This window comes from Haliotis asinina, chromosome 11, assembly GCF_037392515.1.
Source record: "Haliotis asinina isolate JCU_RB_2024 chromosome 11, JCU_Hal_asi_v2, whole genome shotgun sequence".
In the NCBI taxonomy this organism is placed as follows: domain Eukaryota; kingdom Metazoa; phylum Mollusca; class Gastropoda; order Lepetellida; family Haliotidae; genus Haliotis; species Haliotis asinina.
In genome coordinates, this window is record NC_090290.1 from 10777636 (window position 1) to 10791047 (window position 13412).

At 43.0% G+C, this 13412-nt stretch overlaps 26 non-coding genes across 26 annotated transcripts; 13 read left to right on the top strand and 13 right to left on the bottom strand.

Moving 5' to 3' along the window:
* Nucleotides 1-30: 30 nt before the first annotated feature.
* Nucleotides 31-113, top strand: Trnal-uaa (transfer RNA leucine (anticodon UAA)). Its single transcript has one exon. It is a non-coding gene; the product is annotated as a tRNA-Leu (tRNA).
* Nucleotides 114-298: 185 nt separating this feature from the next.
* Nucleotides 299-371, bottom strand: Trnar-acg (transfer RNA arginine (anticodon ACG)). The gene has a single exon. It is a non-coding gene; the product is annotated as a tRNA-Arg (tRNA).
* Nucleotides 372-1046: 675 nt separating this feature from the next.
* Nucleotides 1047-1129, top strand: Trnal-uaa (transfer RNA leucine (anticodon UAA)). The gene has a single exon. It is a non-coding gene; the product is annotated as a tRNA-Leu (tRNA).
* A 185-nt stretch (nucleotides 1130-1314) lies between these two features.
* Trnar-acg (transfer RNA arginine (anticodon ACG)) lies at nucleotides 1315-1387 on the bottom strand. Its single transcript has one exon. It is a non-coding gene; the product is annotated as a tRNA-Arg (tRNA).
* A 675-nt stretch (nucleotides 1388-2062) lies between these two features.
* Trnal-uaa (transfer RNA leucine (anticodon UAA)) lies at nucleotides 2063-2145 on the top strand. The gene has a single exon. It is a non-coding gene; the product is annotated as a tRNA-Leu (tRNA).
* A 185-nt stretch (nucleotides 2146-2330) lies between these two features.
* Nucleotides 2331-2403, bottom strand: Trnar-acg (transfer RNA arginine (anticodon ACG)). Its single transcript has one exon. It is a non-coding gene; the product is annotated as a tRNA-Arg (tRNA).
* Nucleotides 2404-3078: 675 nt separating this feature from the next.
* Trnal-uaa (transfer RNA leucine (anticodon UAA)) lies at nucleotides 3079-3161 on the top strand. Its single transcript has one exon. It is a non-coding gene; the product is annotated as a tRNA-Leu (tRNA).
* A 185-nt stretch (nucleotides 3162-3346) lies between these two features.
* Nucleotides 3347-3419, bottom strand: Trnar-acg (transfer RNA arginine (anticodon ACG)). Its single transcript has one exon. It is a non-coding gene; the product is annotated as a tRNA-Arg (tRNA).
* A 675-nt stretch (nucleotides 3420-4094) lies between these two features.
* Trnal-uaa (transfer RNA leucine (anticodon UAA)) lies at nucleotides 4095-4177 on the top strand. Its single transcript has one exon. It is a non-coding gene; the product is annotated as a tRNA-Leu (tRNA).
* Nucleotides 4178-4362: 185 nt separating this feature from the next.
* Nucleotides 4363-4435, bottom strand: Trnar-acg (transfer RNA arginine (anticodon ACG)). Its single transcript has one exon. It is a non-coding gene; the product is annotated as a tRNA-Arg (tRNA).
* A 942-nt stretch (nucleotides 4436-5377) lies between these two features.
* Trnar-acg (transfer RNA arginine (anticodon ACG)) lies at nucleotides 5378-5450 on the bottom strand. The gene has a single exon. It is a non-coding gene; the product is annotated as a tRNA-Arg (tRNA).
* A 665-nt stretch (nucleotides 5451-6115) lies between these two features.
* Trnal-uaa (transfer RNA leucine (anticodon UAA)) lies at nucleotides 6116-6198 on the top strand. Its single transcript has one exon. It is a non-coding gene; the product is annotated as a tRNA-Leu (tRNA).
* A 185-nt stretch (nucleotides 6199-6383) lies between these two features.
* Nucleotides 6384-6456, bottom strand: Trnar-acg (transfer RNA arginine (anticodon ACG)). The gene has a single exon. It is a non-coding gene; the product is annotated as a tRNA-Arg (tRNA).
* Nucleotides 6457-7131: 675 nt separating this feature from the next.
* Trnal-uaa (transfer RNA leucine (anticodon UAA)) lies at nucleotides 7132-7214 on the top strand. The gene has a single exon. It is a non-coding gene; the product is annotated as a tRNA-Leu (tRNA).
* Nucleotides 7215-7399: 185 nt separating this feature from the next.
* Nucleotides 7400-7472, bottom strand: Trnar-acg (transfer RNA arginine (anticodon ACG)). Its single transcript has one exon. It is a non-coding gene; the product is annotated as a tRNA-Arg (tRNA).
* Nucleotides 7473-8137: 665 nt separating this feature from the next.
* Trnal-uaa (transfer RNA leucine (anticodon UAA)) lies at nucleotides 8138-8220 on the top strand. The gene has a single exon. It is a non-coding gene; the product is annotated as a tRNA-Leu (tRNA).
* A 185-nt stretch (nucleotides 8221-8405) lies between these two features.
* Nucleotides 8406-8478, bottom strand: Trnar-acg (transfer RNA arginine (anticodon ACG)). Its single transcript has one exon. It is a non-coding gene; the product is annotated as a tRNA-Arg (tRNA).
* A 675-nt stretch (nucleotides 8479-9153) lies between these two features.
* On the top strand, nucleotides 9154-9236 carry Trnal-uaa (transfer RNA leucine (anticodon UAA)). The gene has a single exon. It is a non-coding gene; the product is annotated as a tRNA-Leu (tRNA).
* Nucleotides 9237-9421: 185 nt separating this feature from the next.
* Nucleotides 9422-9494, bottom strand: Trnar-acg (transfer RNA arginine (anticodon ACG)). The gene has a single exon. It is a non-coding gene; the product is annotated as a tRNA-Arg (tRNA).
* Nucleotides 9495-10169: 675 nt separating this feature from the next.
* Trnal-uaa (transfer RNA leucine (anticodon UAA)) lies at nucleotides 10170-10252 on the top strand. Its single transcript has one exon. It is a non-coding gene; the product is annotated as a tRNA-Leu (tRNA).
* Nucleotides 10253-10437: 185 nt separating this feature from the next.
* Nucleotides 10438-10510, bottom strand: Trnar-acg (transfer RNA arginine (anticodon ACG)). The gene has a single exon. It is a non-coding gene; the product is annotated as a tRNA-Arg (tRNA).
* Nucleotides 10511-11185: 675 nt separating this feature from the next.
* Trnal-uaa (transfer RNA leucine (anticodon UAA)) lies at nucleotides 11186-11268 on the top strand. Its single transcript has one exon. It is a non-coding gene; the product is annotated as a tRNA-Leu (tRNA).
* A 185-nt stretch (nucleotides 11269-11453) lies between these two features.
* Trnar-acg (transfer RNA arginine (anticodon ACG)) lies at nucleotides 11454-11526 on the bottom strand. Its single transcript has one exon. It is a non-coding gene; the product is annotated as a tRNA-Arg (tRNA).
* Nucleotides 11527-12191: 665 nt separating this feature from the next.
* Nucleotides 12192-12274, top strand: Trnal-uaa (transfer RNA leucine (anticodon UAA)). Its single transcript has one exon. It is a non-coding gene; the product is annotated as a tRNA-Leu (tRNA).
* Nucleotides 12275-12459: 185 nt separating this feature from the next.
* Trnar-acg (transfer RNA arginine (anticodon ACG)) lies at nucleotides 12460-12532 on the bottom strand. The gene has a single exon. It is a non-coding gene; the product is annotated as a tRNA-Arg (tRNA).
* Nucleotides 12533-13207: 675 nt separating this feature from the next.
* Trnal-uaa (transfer RNA leucine (anticodon UAA)) lies at nucleotides 13208-13290 on the top strand. Its single transcript has one exon. It is a non-coding gene; the product is annotated as a tRNA-Leu (tRNA).
* Nucleotides 13291-13412: the final 122 nt, after the last annotated feature.

The window sequence follows — 13412 nt, forward strand, 5'->3', positions numbered from 1 at the left end:
CAGTTCTACCTTTCCACTTTGTAAGGCATGGGCACGGTGGCCGAGTGGGTAAGGCGTTGGACTTAAGATGCAATGGACGTATGTCCGCGTGGATTCGAACCCCACCCGTGCTAACCTCACTATATTTAGGTGTGATTATTGAGCGGAAATGTTCACTTCACCTCTTTTTCTCATTGAAATGATCCACTTTACAATTTGTAATGGAGAAAAAATCGGACACTGCTATTGTCAAAATCTTCCTCGTTATATCCTTAGTATTTTACTTATTTTCAAAACCAAAATGTCAAAAAGAATATTCCGAGCGTGCCAGGATTCGAACCTGGAATCTTCTGATCCGTAGTCAGACGCGTTATCCGTTGCGCCACACGCCCACTGAAAGCCCAGGCTACAATACAATGTCTGATCTCTCATTTCCTTTCATTGTTGCACGGCTGCAAGTGCTAAATGTTGCCCAAACATGTTTGCATTGACCGACGTCATTTCATCTAGACGATGACATTCCATGACAAAACAAACAAAAGACTGCTTTGAGTGTGACAGGATTCCATCTTGGAATCGTCTTAAGTAGTTGGACGTCTTATGGCTTGTCAAACGGCTCTTTGCTTTATCACTGGGACTTCTTATTTACTAAGGAACTGCCGTCACATTACAAACGTTATGAACAAAGCCACTCTACAGCAAAGAAGCACATTACAGGACCAAGGATGGGAGGATTCCAAAGGAATCTAAGGAAAGGAAACGACAGCCACTTGCTCCAAACGTAAGGCAGGGCACTTGAAGTTGAACATGCACATATCAAGAATGCTAACAGTTGGCTTACAAATATAGTATTTTATACGAGCAGCTGTCAGTAGCACAAAGTGTGGTTCTAGGTTGCAGTCAGAGTAGGGTACAAAGGATATCGAGGACAACATGGTACTTGGAGAAATGGCTTGGAAATGTGTAAGTTACATGTTTGGACTGACATAGTTTTGGCTGAAGGGCGTATATCTAGGCATTTGCAATTACCCGACACTCAGTTCTACCTTTCCACTTTGTAAGGCATGGGCACGGTGGCCGAGTGGGTAAGGCGTTGGACTTAAGATCCAATGGACGTATGTCCGCGTGGATTCGAACCCCACCCGTGCTAACCTCACTATATTTAGGTGTGATTATTGAGCGGAAATGTTCACTTCACCTCTTTTTCTCATTGAAATGATCCACTTTACAATTTGTAATGGAGAAAAAATCGGACACTGCTATTGTCAAAATCGTCCTCGTTGTGTTCTTAGAATTTTACTTATTTTCAAAACCAAAATGTCAAAAAAAATATTCCGAGCGTGCCAGGATTCGAACCTGGAATCTTTTGATCCGTAGTCAGACGCGTTATCCGTTGCGCCACACGCCCACTGAAAGCCCAGGCTACAATACAATGTCTGATCTCTCATTTCCTTTCATTGTTGCACGGCTGCAAGTGCTAAATGTTGCCCAAACATGTTTGCATTGACCGACGTCATTTCATCTAGACGATGACATTCCATGACAAAACAAACAAAAGACTGCTTTGAGTGTGACAGGATTCCACCTTGGAATCGTCTTAAGTAGTTAGACGTCTTATGGCTTGTCAAACGGCTCTTTGCTTTATCACTGGGACTTCTTATTTACCAAGGAACTGCCGTCACATTACAAACGTTATGAACAAAGCGACTCTACGCCAAAGAAGCACATTACAGGACCAAGGATGGGAGGATTCCAAAGGAATCTAAGGAAAGGAAACGACAGCCACTTCCTCCAAACGTAAGGCAGGGCACTTGAAGTTGAACATGCACATATCAAGAATGCTAACAGTTGACTTACACATATAGTATTTTATACGAGCAGCTGTCAGTAGCACAAAGTGTGGTTCTAGGTTGCAGTCAGAGTAGGGTACAAAGGATATCGAGGACAACATGGTACTTGGAGAAATGGCTTGGAAATGTGTAAGTTACATGTTAAGACTGACATAGTTTTGGCTGAAGGGCGTATATCTACACATTTGCAATTACCCGACACTCAGTTCTACCTTTCCACTTTGTAAGGCATGGGCACGGTGGCCGAGTGGGTAAGGCGTTGGACTTAAGATCCAATGGACGTATGTCCGCGTGGATTCGAACCCCACCCGTGCTAACCTCACTATATTTAGGTGTTATTATTGAGCGGAAATGTTCACTTCACCTCTTTTTCTCATTGAAATGATCCACTTTACAATTTGTAATGGAGAAAACATCGGACACTGCTATTGTCAAAATCTTCCTCGTTATATCCTTAGTATTTTACTTATTTTCAAAACCAAAATGTCAAAAAGAATATTCCGAGCGTGCCAGGATTCGAACCTGGAATCTTCTGATCCGTAGTCAGATGCGTTATCCGTTGCGCCACACGCCCACTGAAAGCCCAGGCTACAATACAATATCTGATCTCTCATTTCCTTTCATTGTTGCACGGCTGCAAGTGCTAAATGTTGCCCAAACATGTTTGCATTGACCGACGTCATTTCATCTAGACGATGACATTCCATGACAAAACAAACAAAAGACTGCTTTGAGTGTGACAGGATTCCATCTTGGAATCGTCTTAAGTAGTTGGACGTCTTATGGCTTGTCAAACGGCTCTTTGCTTTATCACTGGGACTTCTTATTTACTAAGGAACTGCCGTCACATTACAAACGTTATGAACAAAGCGACTCTACGCCAAAGAAGCACATTACAGGACCAAGGATGGGAGGATTCCAAAGGAATCTAAGGAAAGGAAACGACAGCCACTTGCTCCAAACGTAAGGCAGGGCACTTGAAGTTGAACATGCACATATCAAGAATGCTAACAGTTGGCTTACAAATATAGTATTTTATACGAGCAGCTGTCAGTAGCACAAAGTGTGGTTCTAGGTTGCAGTCAGAGTAGGGTACAAAGGATATCGAGGACAACATGGTACTTGGAGAAATGGCTTGGAAATGTGTAAGTTACATGTTTGGACTGACATAGTTTTGGCCGAAGGGCGTATATCTAGGCATTTGCAATTACCCGACACTCAGTTCTACCTTTCCACTTTGTAAGGCATGGGCACGGTGGCCGAGTGGGTAAGGCGTTGGACTTAAGATGCAATGGACGTATGTCCGCGTGGATTCGAACCCCACCCGTGCTAACCTCACTATATTTAGGTGTGATTATTGAGCGGAAATGTTCACTTCACCTCTTTTTCTCATTGAAATGATCCACTTTACAATTTGTAATGGAGAAAAAATCGGACACTGCTATTGTCAAAATCTTCCTCGTTATATCCTTAGTATTTTACTTATTTTCAAAACCAAAATGTCAAAAAGAATATTCCGAGCGTGCCAGGATTCGAACCTGGAATCTTCTGATCCGTAGTCAGACGCGTTATCCGTTGCGCCACACGCCCACTGAAAGCCCAGGCTACAATACAATGTCTGATCTCTCATTTCCTTTCATTGTTGCACGGCTGCAAGTGCTAAATGTTGCCCAAACATGTTTGCATTGACCGACGTCATTTCATCTAGACGATGACATTCCATGACAAAACAAACAAAAGACTGCTTTGAGTGTGACAGGATTCCATCTTGGAATCGTCTTAAGTAGTTGGACGTCTTATGGCTTGTCAAACGGCTCTTTGCTTTATCACTGGGACTTCTTATTTACCAAGGAACTGCCGTCACATTACAAACGTTATGAACAAAGCCACTCTACAGCAAAGAAGCACATTACAGGACCAAGGATGGGAGGATTCCAAAGGAATCTAAGGAAAGGAAACGACAGCCACTTGCTCCAAACGTAAGGCAGGGCACTTGAAGTTGAACATGCACATATCAAGAATGCTAACAGTTGGCTTACAAATATAGTATTTTATACGAGCAGCTGTCAGTAGCACAAAGTGTGGTTCTAGGTTGCAGTCAGAGTAGGGTACAAAGGAGATCGAGGACAACATGGTACTTGGAGAAATGGCTTGGAAATGTGTAAGTTACATGTTTGGACTGACATAGTTTTGGCCGAAGGGCGTATATCTAGGCATTTGCAATTACCCGACACTCAGTTCTACCTTTCCACTTTGTAAGGCATGGGCACGGTGGCCGAGTGGGTAAGGCGTTGGACTTAAGATGCAATGGACGTATGTCCGCGTGGATTCGAACCCCACCCGTGCTAACCTCACTATATTTAGGTGTGATTATTGAGCGGAAATGTTCACTTCACCTCTTTTTCTCATTGAAATGATCCACTTTACAATTTGTAATGGAGAAAAAATCGGACACTGCTATTGTCAAAATCGTCCTCGTTGTGTTCTTAGAATTTTACTTATTTTCAAAACCAAAATGTCAAAAAAAATATTCCGAGCGTGCCAGGATTCGAACCTGGAATCTTTTGATCCGTAGTCAGACGCGTTATCCGTTGCGCCACACGCCCACTGAAAGCCCAGGCTACAATACAATGTCTGATCTCTCATTTCCTTTCATTGTTGCACGGCTGCAAGTGCTAAATGTTGCCCAAACATGTTTGCATTGACCGACGTCATTTCATCTAGACGATGACATTCCATGACAAAACAAACAAAAGACTGCTTTGAGTGTGACAGGATTCCACCTTGGAATCGTCTTAAGTAGTTAGACGTCTTATGGCTTGTCAAACGGCTCTTTGCTTTATCACTGGGACTTCTTATTTACCAAGGAACTGCCGTCACATTACAAACGTTATGAACAAAGCGACTCTACGCCAAAGAAGCACATTACAGGACCAAGGATGGGAGGATTCCAAAGGAATCTAAGGAAAGGAAACGACAGCCACTTCCTCCAAACGTAAGGCAGGGCACTTGAAGTTGAACATGCACATATCAAGAATGCTAACAGTTGGCTTACACATATAGTATTTTATACGAGCAGCTGTCAGTAGCACAAAGTGTGGTTCTAGGTTGCAGTCAGAGTAGGGTACAAAGGAGATCGAGGACAACATGGTACTTGGAGAAATGGCTTGGAAATGTGTAAGTTACATGTTAAGACTGACATAGTTTTGGCTGAAGGGCGTATATCTACGCATTTGCAATTACCCGACACTCAGCTCTACCTTTCCACTTTGTAAGGCATGAGCACGTTACCGAGTGGTTGAGGCGTTGGACTTAAGATCCAATGGACGTATGTCCGCGTGGATTCGAACCCCACCCGTGCTAACCTCACAATATTTAGGTGTTATTATTGAGCGGAAATGTTCACTTCACCTCTTTTTCTCATTGAAATGATCCACTTTACAATTTGTAATGGAGAAAACATCGGACACTGCTATTGTCAAAATCTTCCTCGTTATATCCTTAGTATTTTACTTATTTTCAAAACCAAAATGTCAAAAAGAATATTCCGAGCGTGCCAGGATTCGAACCTGGAATCTTCTGATCCGTAGTCAGACGCGTTATCCGTTGCGCCACACGCCCACTGAAAGCCCAGGCTACAATACAATGTCTGATCTCTCATTTCCTTTCATTGTTGCACGGCTGCAAGTGCTAAATGTTGCCCAAACATGTTTGCATTGACCGACGTCATTTCATCTAGACGATGACATTCCATGACAAAACAAACAAAAGACTGCTTTGAGTGTGACAGGATTCCACCTTGGAATCGTCTTAAGTAGTTGGACGTCTTATGGCTTGTCAAACGGCTCTTTGCTTTATCCTTATTTACCAAGGAACTGCCGTCACATTACAAACGTTATGAACAAAGCGACTCTACGCCAAAGAAGCACATTACAGGACCAAGGATGGGAGGATTCCAAAGGAATCTAAGAAAAGGAAACGACAGCCACTTGCTCCAAACGTAAGGCAGGGCACTTGAAGTTGAACATGCACATATCAAGAATGCTAACAGTTGGCTTACAAATATAGTATTTTATACGAGCAACTGTCGGTAGCACAAAGTGTGGTTCTAGGTTGCAGTCAGAGTAGGGTACAAAGGATATCGAGGACAACATGGTACTTGGAGAAATGGCTTGGAAATGTGTAAGTTACATGTCAAGACTGAAATGTTTTTGGCTGAAGGGCGTATATCTACGCATTTGCAATTACCCGACACTCAGTTCTACCTTTCCACTTTGTAAGGCATGGGCACGGTGGCCGAGTGCGTAAGGCGTTGGACTTAAGATCCAATGGACGTATGTCCGCGTGGATTCGAACCCCACCCGTGCTAACCTCACTATATTTAGGTGTGATTATTGAGCGGAAATGTTCACTTCACCTCTTTTTCTCATTGAAATGATCCACTTTACAATTTGTAATGGAGAAAACATCGGACACTGCTATTTTCAAAATCTTCCTCGTTATCTCCTTAGTATTTTACTTATTTTCAAAACCAAAATGTCAAAAAGAATATTCCGAGCGTGCCAGGATTCGAACCTGGAATCTTCTGATCCGTAGTCAGACGCGTTATCCGTTGCGCCACACGCCCACTGAAAGCCTAGGCTACAATACAATGTCTGATCTCTCATTTCCTTTCATTGTTGCACGGCTGCAAGTGCTAAATGTTGCCCAAACATGTTTGCATTGACCGACGTCATTTCATCTAGACGATGACATTCCATGACAAAACAAACAAAAGACTGCTTTGAGTGTGACAGGATTCCACCTTGGAATCGTCTTAAGTAGTTAGACGTCTTATGGCTTGTCAAACGGCTCTTTGCTTTATCACTGGGACTTCTTATTTACCAAGGAACTGCCGTCACATTACAAACGTTATGAACAAAGCGACTCTACGCCAAAGAAGCACATTACAGGACCAAGGATGGGAGGATTCCAAAGGAATCTAAGGAAAGGAAACGACAGCCACTTGCTCCAAACGTAAGGCAGGGCACTTGAAGTTGAACATGCACATATCAAGAATGCTAACAGTTGGCTTACAAATATAGTATTTTATACGAGCAGCTGTCAGTAGCACAAAGTGTGGTTCTAGGTTGCAGTCAGAGTAGGGTACAAAGGATATCGAGGACAACATGGTACTTGGAGAAATGGCTTGGAAATGTGTAAGTTACATGTTGAGACTGACATAGTTTTGGCTGAAGGGCGTATATCTAGGCATTTGCAATTACCCGACACTCAGTTCTACCTTTCCACTTTGTAAGGCATGAGCACGGTGGCCGAGTGGGTAAGGCGTTGGACTTAAGATCCAATGGACGTATGTCCGCGTGGATTCGAACCCCACCCGTGCTAACCTCACTATATTTAGGTGTGATTATTGAGCGGAAATGTTCACTTCACCTCTTTTTCTCATTGAAATGATCCACTTTACAATTTGTAATGGAGAAAAAATCGGACACTGCTATTGTCAAAATCTTCCTCGTTATCTCCTTAGTATTTTACTTATTTTCAAAACCAAAATGTCAAAAAGAATATTCCGAGCGTGCCAGGATTCGAACCTGGAATCTTCTGATCCGTAGTCAGACGCGTTATCCGTTGCGCCACACGCCCACTGAAAGCCCAGGCTACAATACAATGTCTGATCTCTCATTTCCTTTCATTGTTGCACGGCTGCAAGTGCTAAATGTTGCCCAAACATGTTTGCATTGACCGACGTCATTTCATCTAGACGATGACATTCCATGACAAAACAAACAAAAGACTGCTTTGAGTGTGACAGGATTCCACCTTGGAATCGTCTTAAGTAGTTGGACGTCTTATGGCTTGTCAAACGGCTCTTTGCTTTATCCTTATTTACCAAGGAACTGCCGTCACATTACAAACGTTATGAACAAAGCGACTCTACGCCAAAGAAGCACATTACAGGACCAAGGATGGGAGGATTCCAAAGGAATCTAAGAAAAGGAAACGACAGCCACTTGCTCCAAACGTAAGGCAGGGCACTTGAAGTTGAACATGCACATATCAAGAATGCTAACAGTTGGCTTACAAATATAGTATTTTATACGAGCAACTGTCGGTAGCACAAAGTGTGGTTCTAGGTTGCAGTCAGAGTAGGGTACAAAGGATATCGAGGACAACATGGTACTTGGAGAAATGGCTTGGAAATGTGTAAGTTACATGTCAAGACTGAAATGTTTTTGGCTGAAGGGCGTATATCTACGCATTTGCAATTACCCGACACTCAGTTCTACCTTTCCACTTTGTAAGGCATGGGCACGGTGGCCGAGTGCGTAAGGCGTTGGACTTAAGATCCAATGGACGTATGTCCGCGTGGATTCGAACCCCACCCGTGCTAACCTCACTATATTTAGGTGTGATTATTGAGCGGAAATGTTCACTTCACCTCTTTTTCTCATTGAAATGATCCACTTTACAATTTGTAATGGAGAAAACATCGGACACTGCTATTGTCAAAATCTTCCTCGTTATCTCCTTAGTATTTTACTTATTTTCAAAACCAAAATGTCAAAAAGAATATTCCGAGCGTGCCAGGATTCGAACCTGGAATCTTCTGATCCGTAGTCAGACGCGTTATCCGTTGCGCCACACGCCCACTGAAAGCCTAGGCTACAATACAATGTCTGATCTCTCATTTCCTTTCATTGTTGCACGGCTGCAAGTGCTAAATGTTGCCCAAACATGTTTGCATTGACCGACGTCATTTCATCTAGACGATGACATTCCATGACAAAACAAACAAAAGACTGCTTTGAGTGTGACAGGATTCCACCTTGGAATCGTCTTAAGTAGTTAGACGTCTTATGGCTTGTCAAACGGCTCTTTGCTTTATCACTGGGACTTCTTATTTACCAAGGAACTGCCGTCACATTACAAACGTTATGAACAAAGCGACTCTACGCCAAAGAAGCACATTACAGGACCAAGGATGGGAGGATTCCAAAGGAATCTAAGGAAAGGAAACGACAGCCACTTGCTCCAAACGTAAGGCAGGGCACTTGAAGTTGAACATGCACATATCAAGAATGCTAACAGTTGGCTTACAAATATAGTATTTTATACGAGCAGCTGTCAGTAGCACAAAGTGTGGTTCTAGGTTGCAGTCAGAGTAGGGTACAAAGGATATCGAGGACAACATGGTACTTGGAGAAATGGCTTGGAAATGTGTAAGTTACATGTTGAGACTGACATAGTTTTGGCTGAAGGGCGTATATCTAGGCATTTGCAATTACCCGACACTCAGTTCTACCTTTCCACTTTGTAAGGCATGAGCACGGTGGCCGAGTGGGTAAGGCGTTGGACTTAAGATCCAATGGACGTATGTCCGCGTGGATTCGAACCCCACCCGTGCTAACCTCACTATATTTAGGTGTGATTATTGAGCGGAAATGTTCACTTCACCTCTTTTTCTCATTGAAATGATCCACTTTACAATTTGTAATGGAGAAAAAATCGGACACTGCTATTGTCAAAATCTTCCTCGTTATCTCCTTAGTATTTTACTTATTTTCAAAACCAAAATGTCAAAAAGAATATTCCGAGCGTGCCAGGATTCGAACCTGGAATCTTCTGATCCGTAGTCAGACGCGTTATCCGTTGCGCCACACGCCCACTGAAAGCCCAGGCTACAATACTATATCTGATCTCTCATTTCCTTTCATTGTTGCACGGCTGCAAGTGCTAAATGTTGCCCAAACATGTTTGCATTGACCGACGTCATTTCATCTAGACGATGACATTCCATGACAAAACAAACAAAAGACTGCTTTGAGTGTGACAGGATTCCACCTTGGAATCGTCTTAAGTAGTTAGACGTCTTATGGCTTGTCAAACGGCTCTTTGCTTTATCACTGGGACTTCTTATTTACCAAGGAACTGCCGTCACATTACAAACGTTATGAACAAAGCGACTCTACGCCAAAGAAGCACATTACAGGACCAAGGATGGGAGGATTCCAAAGGAATCTAAGGAAAGGAAACGACAGCCACTTGCTCCAAACGTAAGGCAGGGCACTTGAAGTTGAACATGCACATATCAAGAATGCTAACAGTTGGCTTACAAATATAGTATTTTATACGAGCAGCTGTCAGTAGCACAAAGTGTGGTTCTAGGTTGCAGTCAGAGTAGGGTACAAAGGATATCGAGGACAACATGGTACTTGGAGAAATGGCTTGGAAATGTGTAAGTTACATGTTTGGACTGACATAGTTTTGGCCGAAGGGCGTATATCTACGCATTTGCAATTACCCGACACTCAGTTCTACCTTTCCACTTTGTAAGGCATGGGCACGGTGGCCGAGTGCGTAAGGCGTTGGACTTAAGATCCAATGGACGTATGTCCGCGTGGATTCGAACCCCACCCGTGCTAACCTCACTATATTTAGGTGTGATTATTGAGCGGAAATGTTCACTTCACCTCTTTTTCTCATTGAAATGATCCACTTTACAATTTGTAATGGAGAAAAAATCGGACACTGCTATTGTCAAAATCGTCCTCGTTATCTCCTTAGTATTTTACTTATTTTCAAAACCAAAATGTCAAAAAGAATATTCCGAGCGTGCCAGGATTCGAACCTGGAATCTTCTGATCCGTAGTCAGACGCGTTATCCGTTGCGCCACACGCCCACTGAAAGCCCAGGCTACAATACAATGTCTGATCTCTCATTTCCTTTCATTGTTGCACGGCTGCAAGTGCTAAATGTTGCCCAAACATGTTTGCATTGACCGACGTCATTTCATCTAGACGATGACATTCCATGACAAAACAAACAAAAGACTGCTTTGAGTGTGACAGGATTCCATCTTGGAATCGTCTTAAGTAGTTGGACGTCTTATGGCTTGTCAAACGGCTCTTTGCTTTATCACTGGGACTTCTTATTTACTAAGGAACTGCCGTCACATTACAAACGTTATGAACAAAGCCACTCTACAGCAAAGAAGCACATTACAGGACCAAGGATGGGAGGATTCCAAAGGAATCTAAGGAAAGGAAACGACAGCCACTTGCTCCAAACGTAAGGCAGGGCACTTGAAGTTGAACATGCACATATCAAGAATGCTAACAGTTGGCTTACAAATATAGTATTTTATACGAGCAGCTGTCAGTAGCACAAAGTGTGGTTCTAGGTTGCAGTCAGAGTAGGGTACAAAGGATATCGAGGACAACATGGTACTTGGAGAAATGGCTTGGAAATGTGTAAGTTACATGTTTGGACTGACATAGTTTTGGCCGAAGGGCGTATATCTACGCATTTGCAATTACCCGACACTCAGTTCTACCTTTCCACTTTGTAAGGCATGGGCACGGTGGCCGAGTGCGTAAGGCGTTGGACTTAAGATCCAATGGACGTATGTCCGCGTGGATTCGAACCCCACCCGTGCTAACCTCACTATATTTAGGTGTGATTATTGAGCGGAAATGTTCACTTCACCTCTTTTTCTCATTGAAATGATCCACTTTACAATTTGTAATGGAGAAAAAATCGGACACTGCTATTGTCAAAATCGTCCTCGTTATCTCCTTAGTATTTTACTTATTTTCAAAACCAAAATGTCAAAAAGAATATTCCGAGCGTGCCAGGATTCGAACCTGGAATCTTCTGATCCGTAGTCAGACGCGTTATCCGTTGCGCCACACGCCCACTGAAAGCCCAGGCTACAATACAATGTCTGATCTCTCATTTCCTTTCATTGTTGCACGGCTGCAAGTGCTAAATGTTGCTCAAACATGTTTGCATTGACCGACGTCATTTCATCTAGACGATGACATTCCATGACAAAACAAACAAAAGACTGCTTTGAGTGTGACAGGATTCCACCTTGGAATCGTCTTAAGTAGTTGGACGTCTTATGGCTTGTCAAACGGCTCTTTGCTTTATCCTTATTTACCAAGGAACTGCCGTCACATTACAAACGTTATGAACAAAGCGACTCTACGCCAAAGAAGCACATTACAGGACCAAGGATGGGAGGATTCCAAAGGAATCTAAGAAAAGGAAACGACAGCCACTTGCTCCAAACGTAAGGCAGGGCACTTGAAGTTGAACATGCACATATCAAGAATGCTAACAGTTGGCTTACAAATATAGTATTTTATACGAGCAACTGTCGGTAGCACAAAGTGTGGTTCTAGGTTGCAGTCAGAGTAGGGTACAAAGGATATCGAGGACAACATGGTACTTGGAGAAATGGCTTGGAAATGTGTAAGTTACATGTCAAGACTGAAATGTTTTTGGCTGAAGGGCGTATATCTACGCATTTGCAATTACCCGACACTCAGTTCTACCTTTCCACTTTGTAAGGCATGGGCACGGTGGCCGAGTGCGTAAGGCGTTGGACTTAAGATCCAATGGACGTATGTCCGCGTGGATTCGAACCCCACCCGTGCTAACCTCACTATATTTAGGTGTGATTATTGAGCGGAAATGTTCACTTCACCTCTTTTTCTCATTGAAATGATCCACTTTACAATTTGTAATGGAGAAAACATCGGACACTGCTATTTTCAAAATCTTCCTCCTTATCTCCTTAGTATTTTACTTATTTTCAAAACCAAAATGTCAAAAAGAATATTCCGAGCGTGCCAGGATTCGAACCTGGAATCTTCTGATCCGTAGTCAGACGCGTTATCCGTTGCGCCACACGCCCACTGAAAGCCTAGGCTACAATACAATGTCTGATCTCTCATTTCCTTTCATTGTTGCACGGCTGCAAGTGCTAAATGTTGCCCAAACATGTTTGCATTGACCGACGTCATTTCATCTAGACGATGACATTCCATGACAAAACAAACAAAAGACTGCTTTGAGTGTGACAGGATTCCACCTTGGAATCGTCTTAAGTAGTTAGACGTCTTATGGCTTGTCAAACGGCTCTTTGCTTTATCACTGGGACTTCTTATTTACCAAGGAACTGCCGTCACATTACAAACGTTATGAACAAAGCGACTCTACGCCAAAGAAGCACATTACAGGACCAAGGATGGGAGGATTCCAAAGGAATCTAAGGAAAGGAAACGACAGCCACTTGCTCCAAACGTAAGGCAGGGCACTTGAAGTTGAACATGCACATATCAAGAATGCTAACAGTTGGCTTACAAATATAGTATTTTATACGAGCAGCTGTCAGTAGCACAAAGTGTGGTTCTAGGTTGCAGTCAGAGTAGGGTACAAAGGATATCGAGGACAACATGGTACTTGGAGAAATGGCTTGGAAATGTGTAAGTTACATGTTGAGACTGACATAGTTTTGGCTGAAGGGCGTATATCTAGGCATTTGCAATTACCCGACACTCAGTTCTACCTTTCCACTTTGTAAGGCATGAGCACGGTGGCCGAGTGGGTAAGGCGTTGGACTTAAGATCCAATGGACGTATGTCCGCGTGGATTCGAACCCCACCCGTGCTAACCTCACTATATTTAGGTGTGATTATTGAGCGGAAATGTTCACTTCACCTCTTTTTCTCATTGAAATGATCCACTTTACAATTTGTAATGGAGAAAAAATCGGACACTGCTATTGTCAAAAT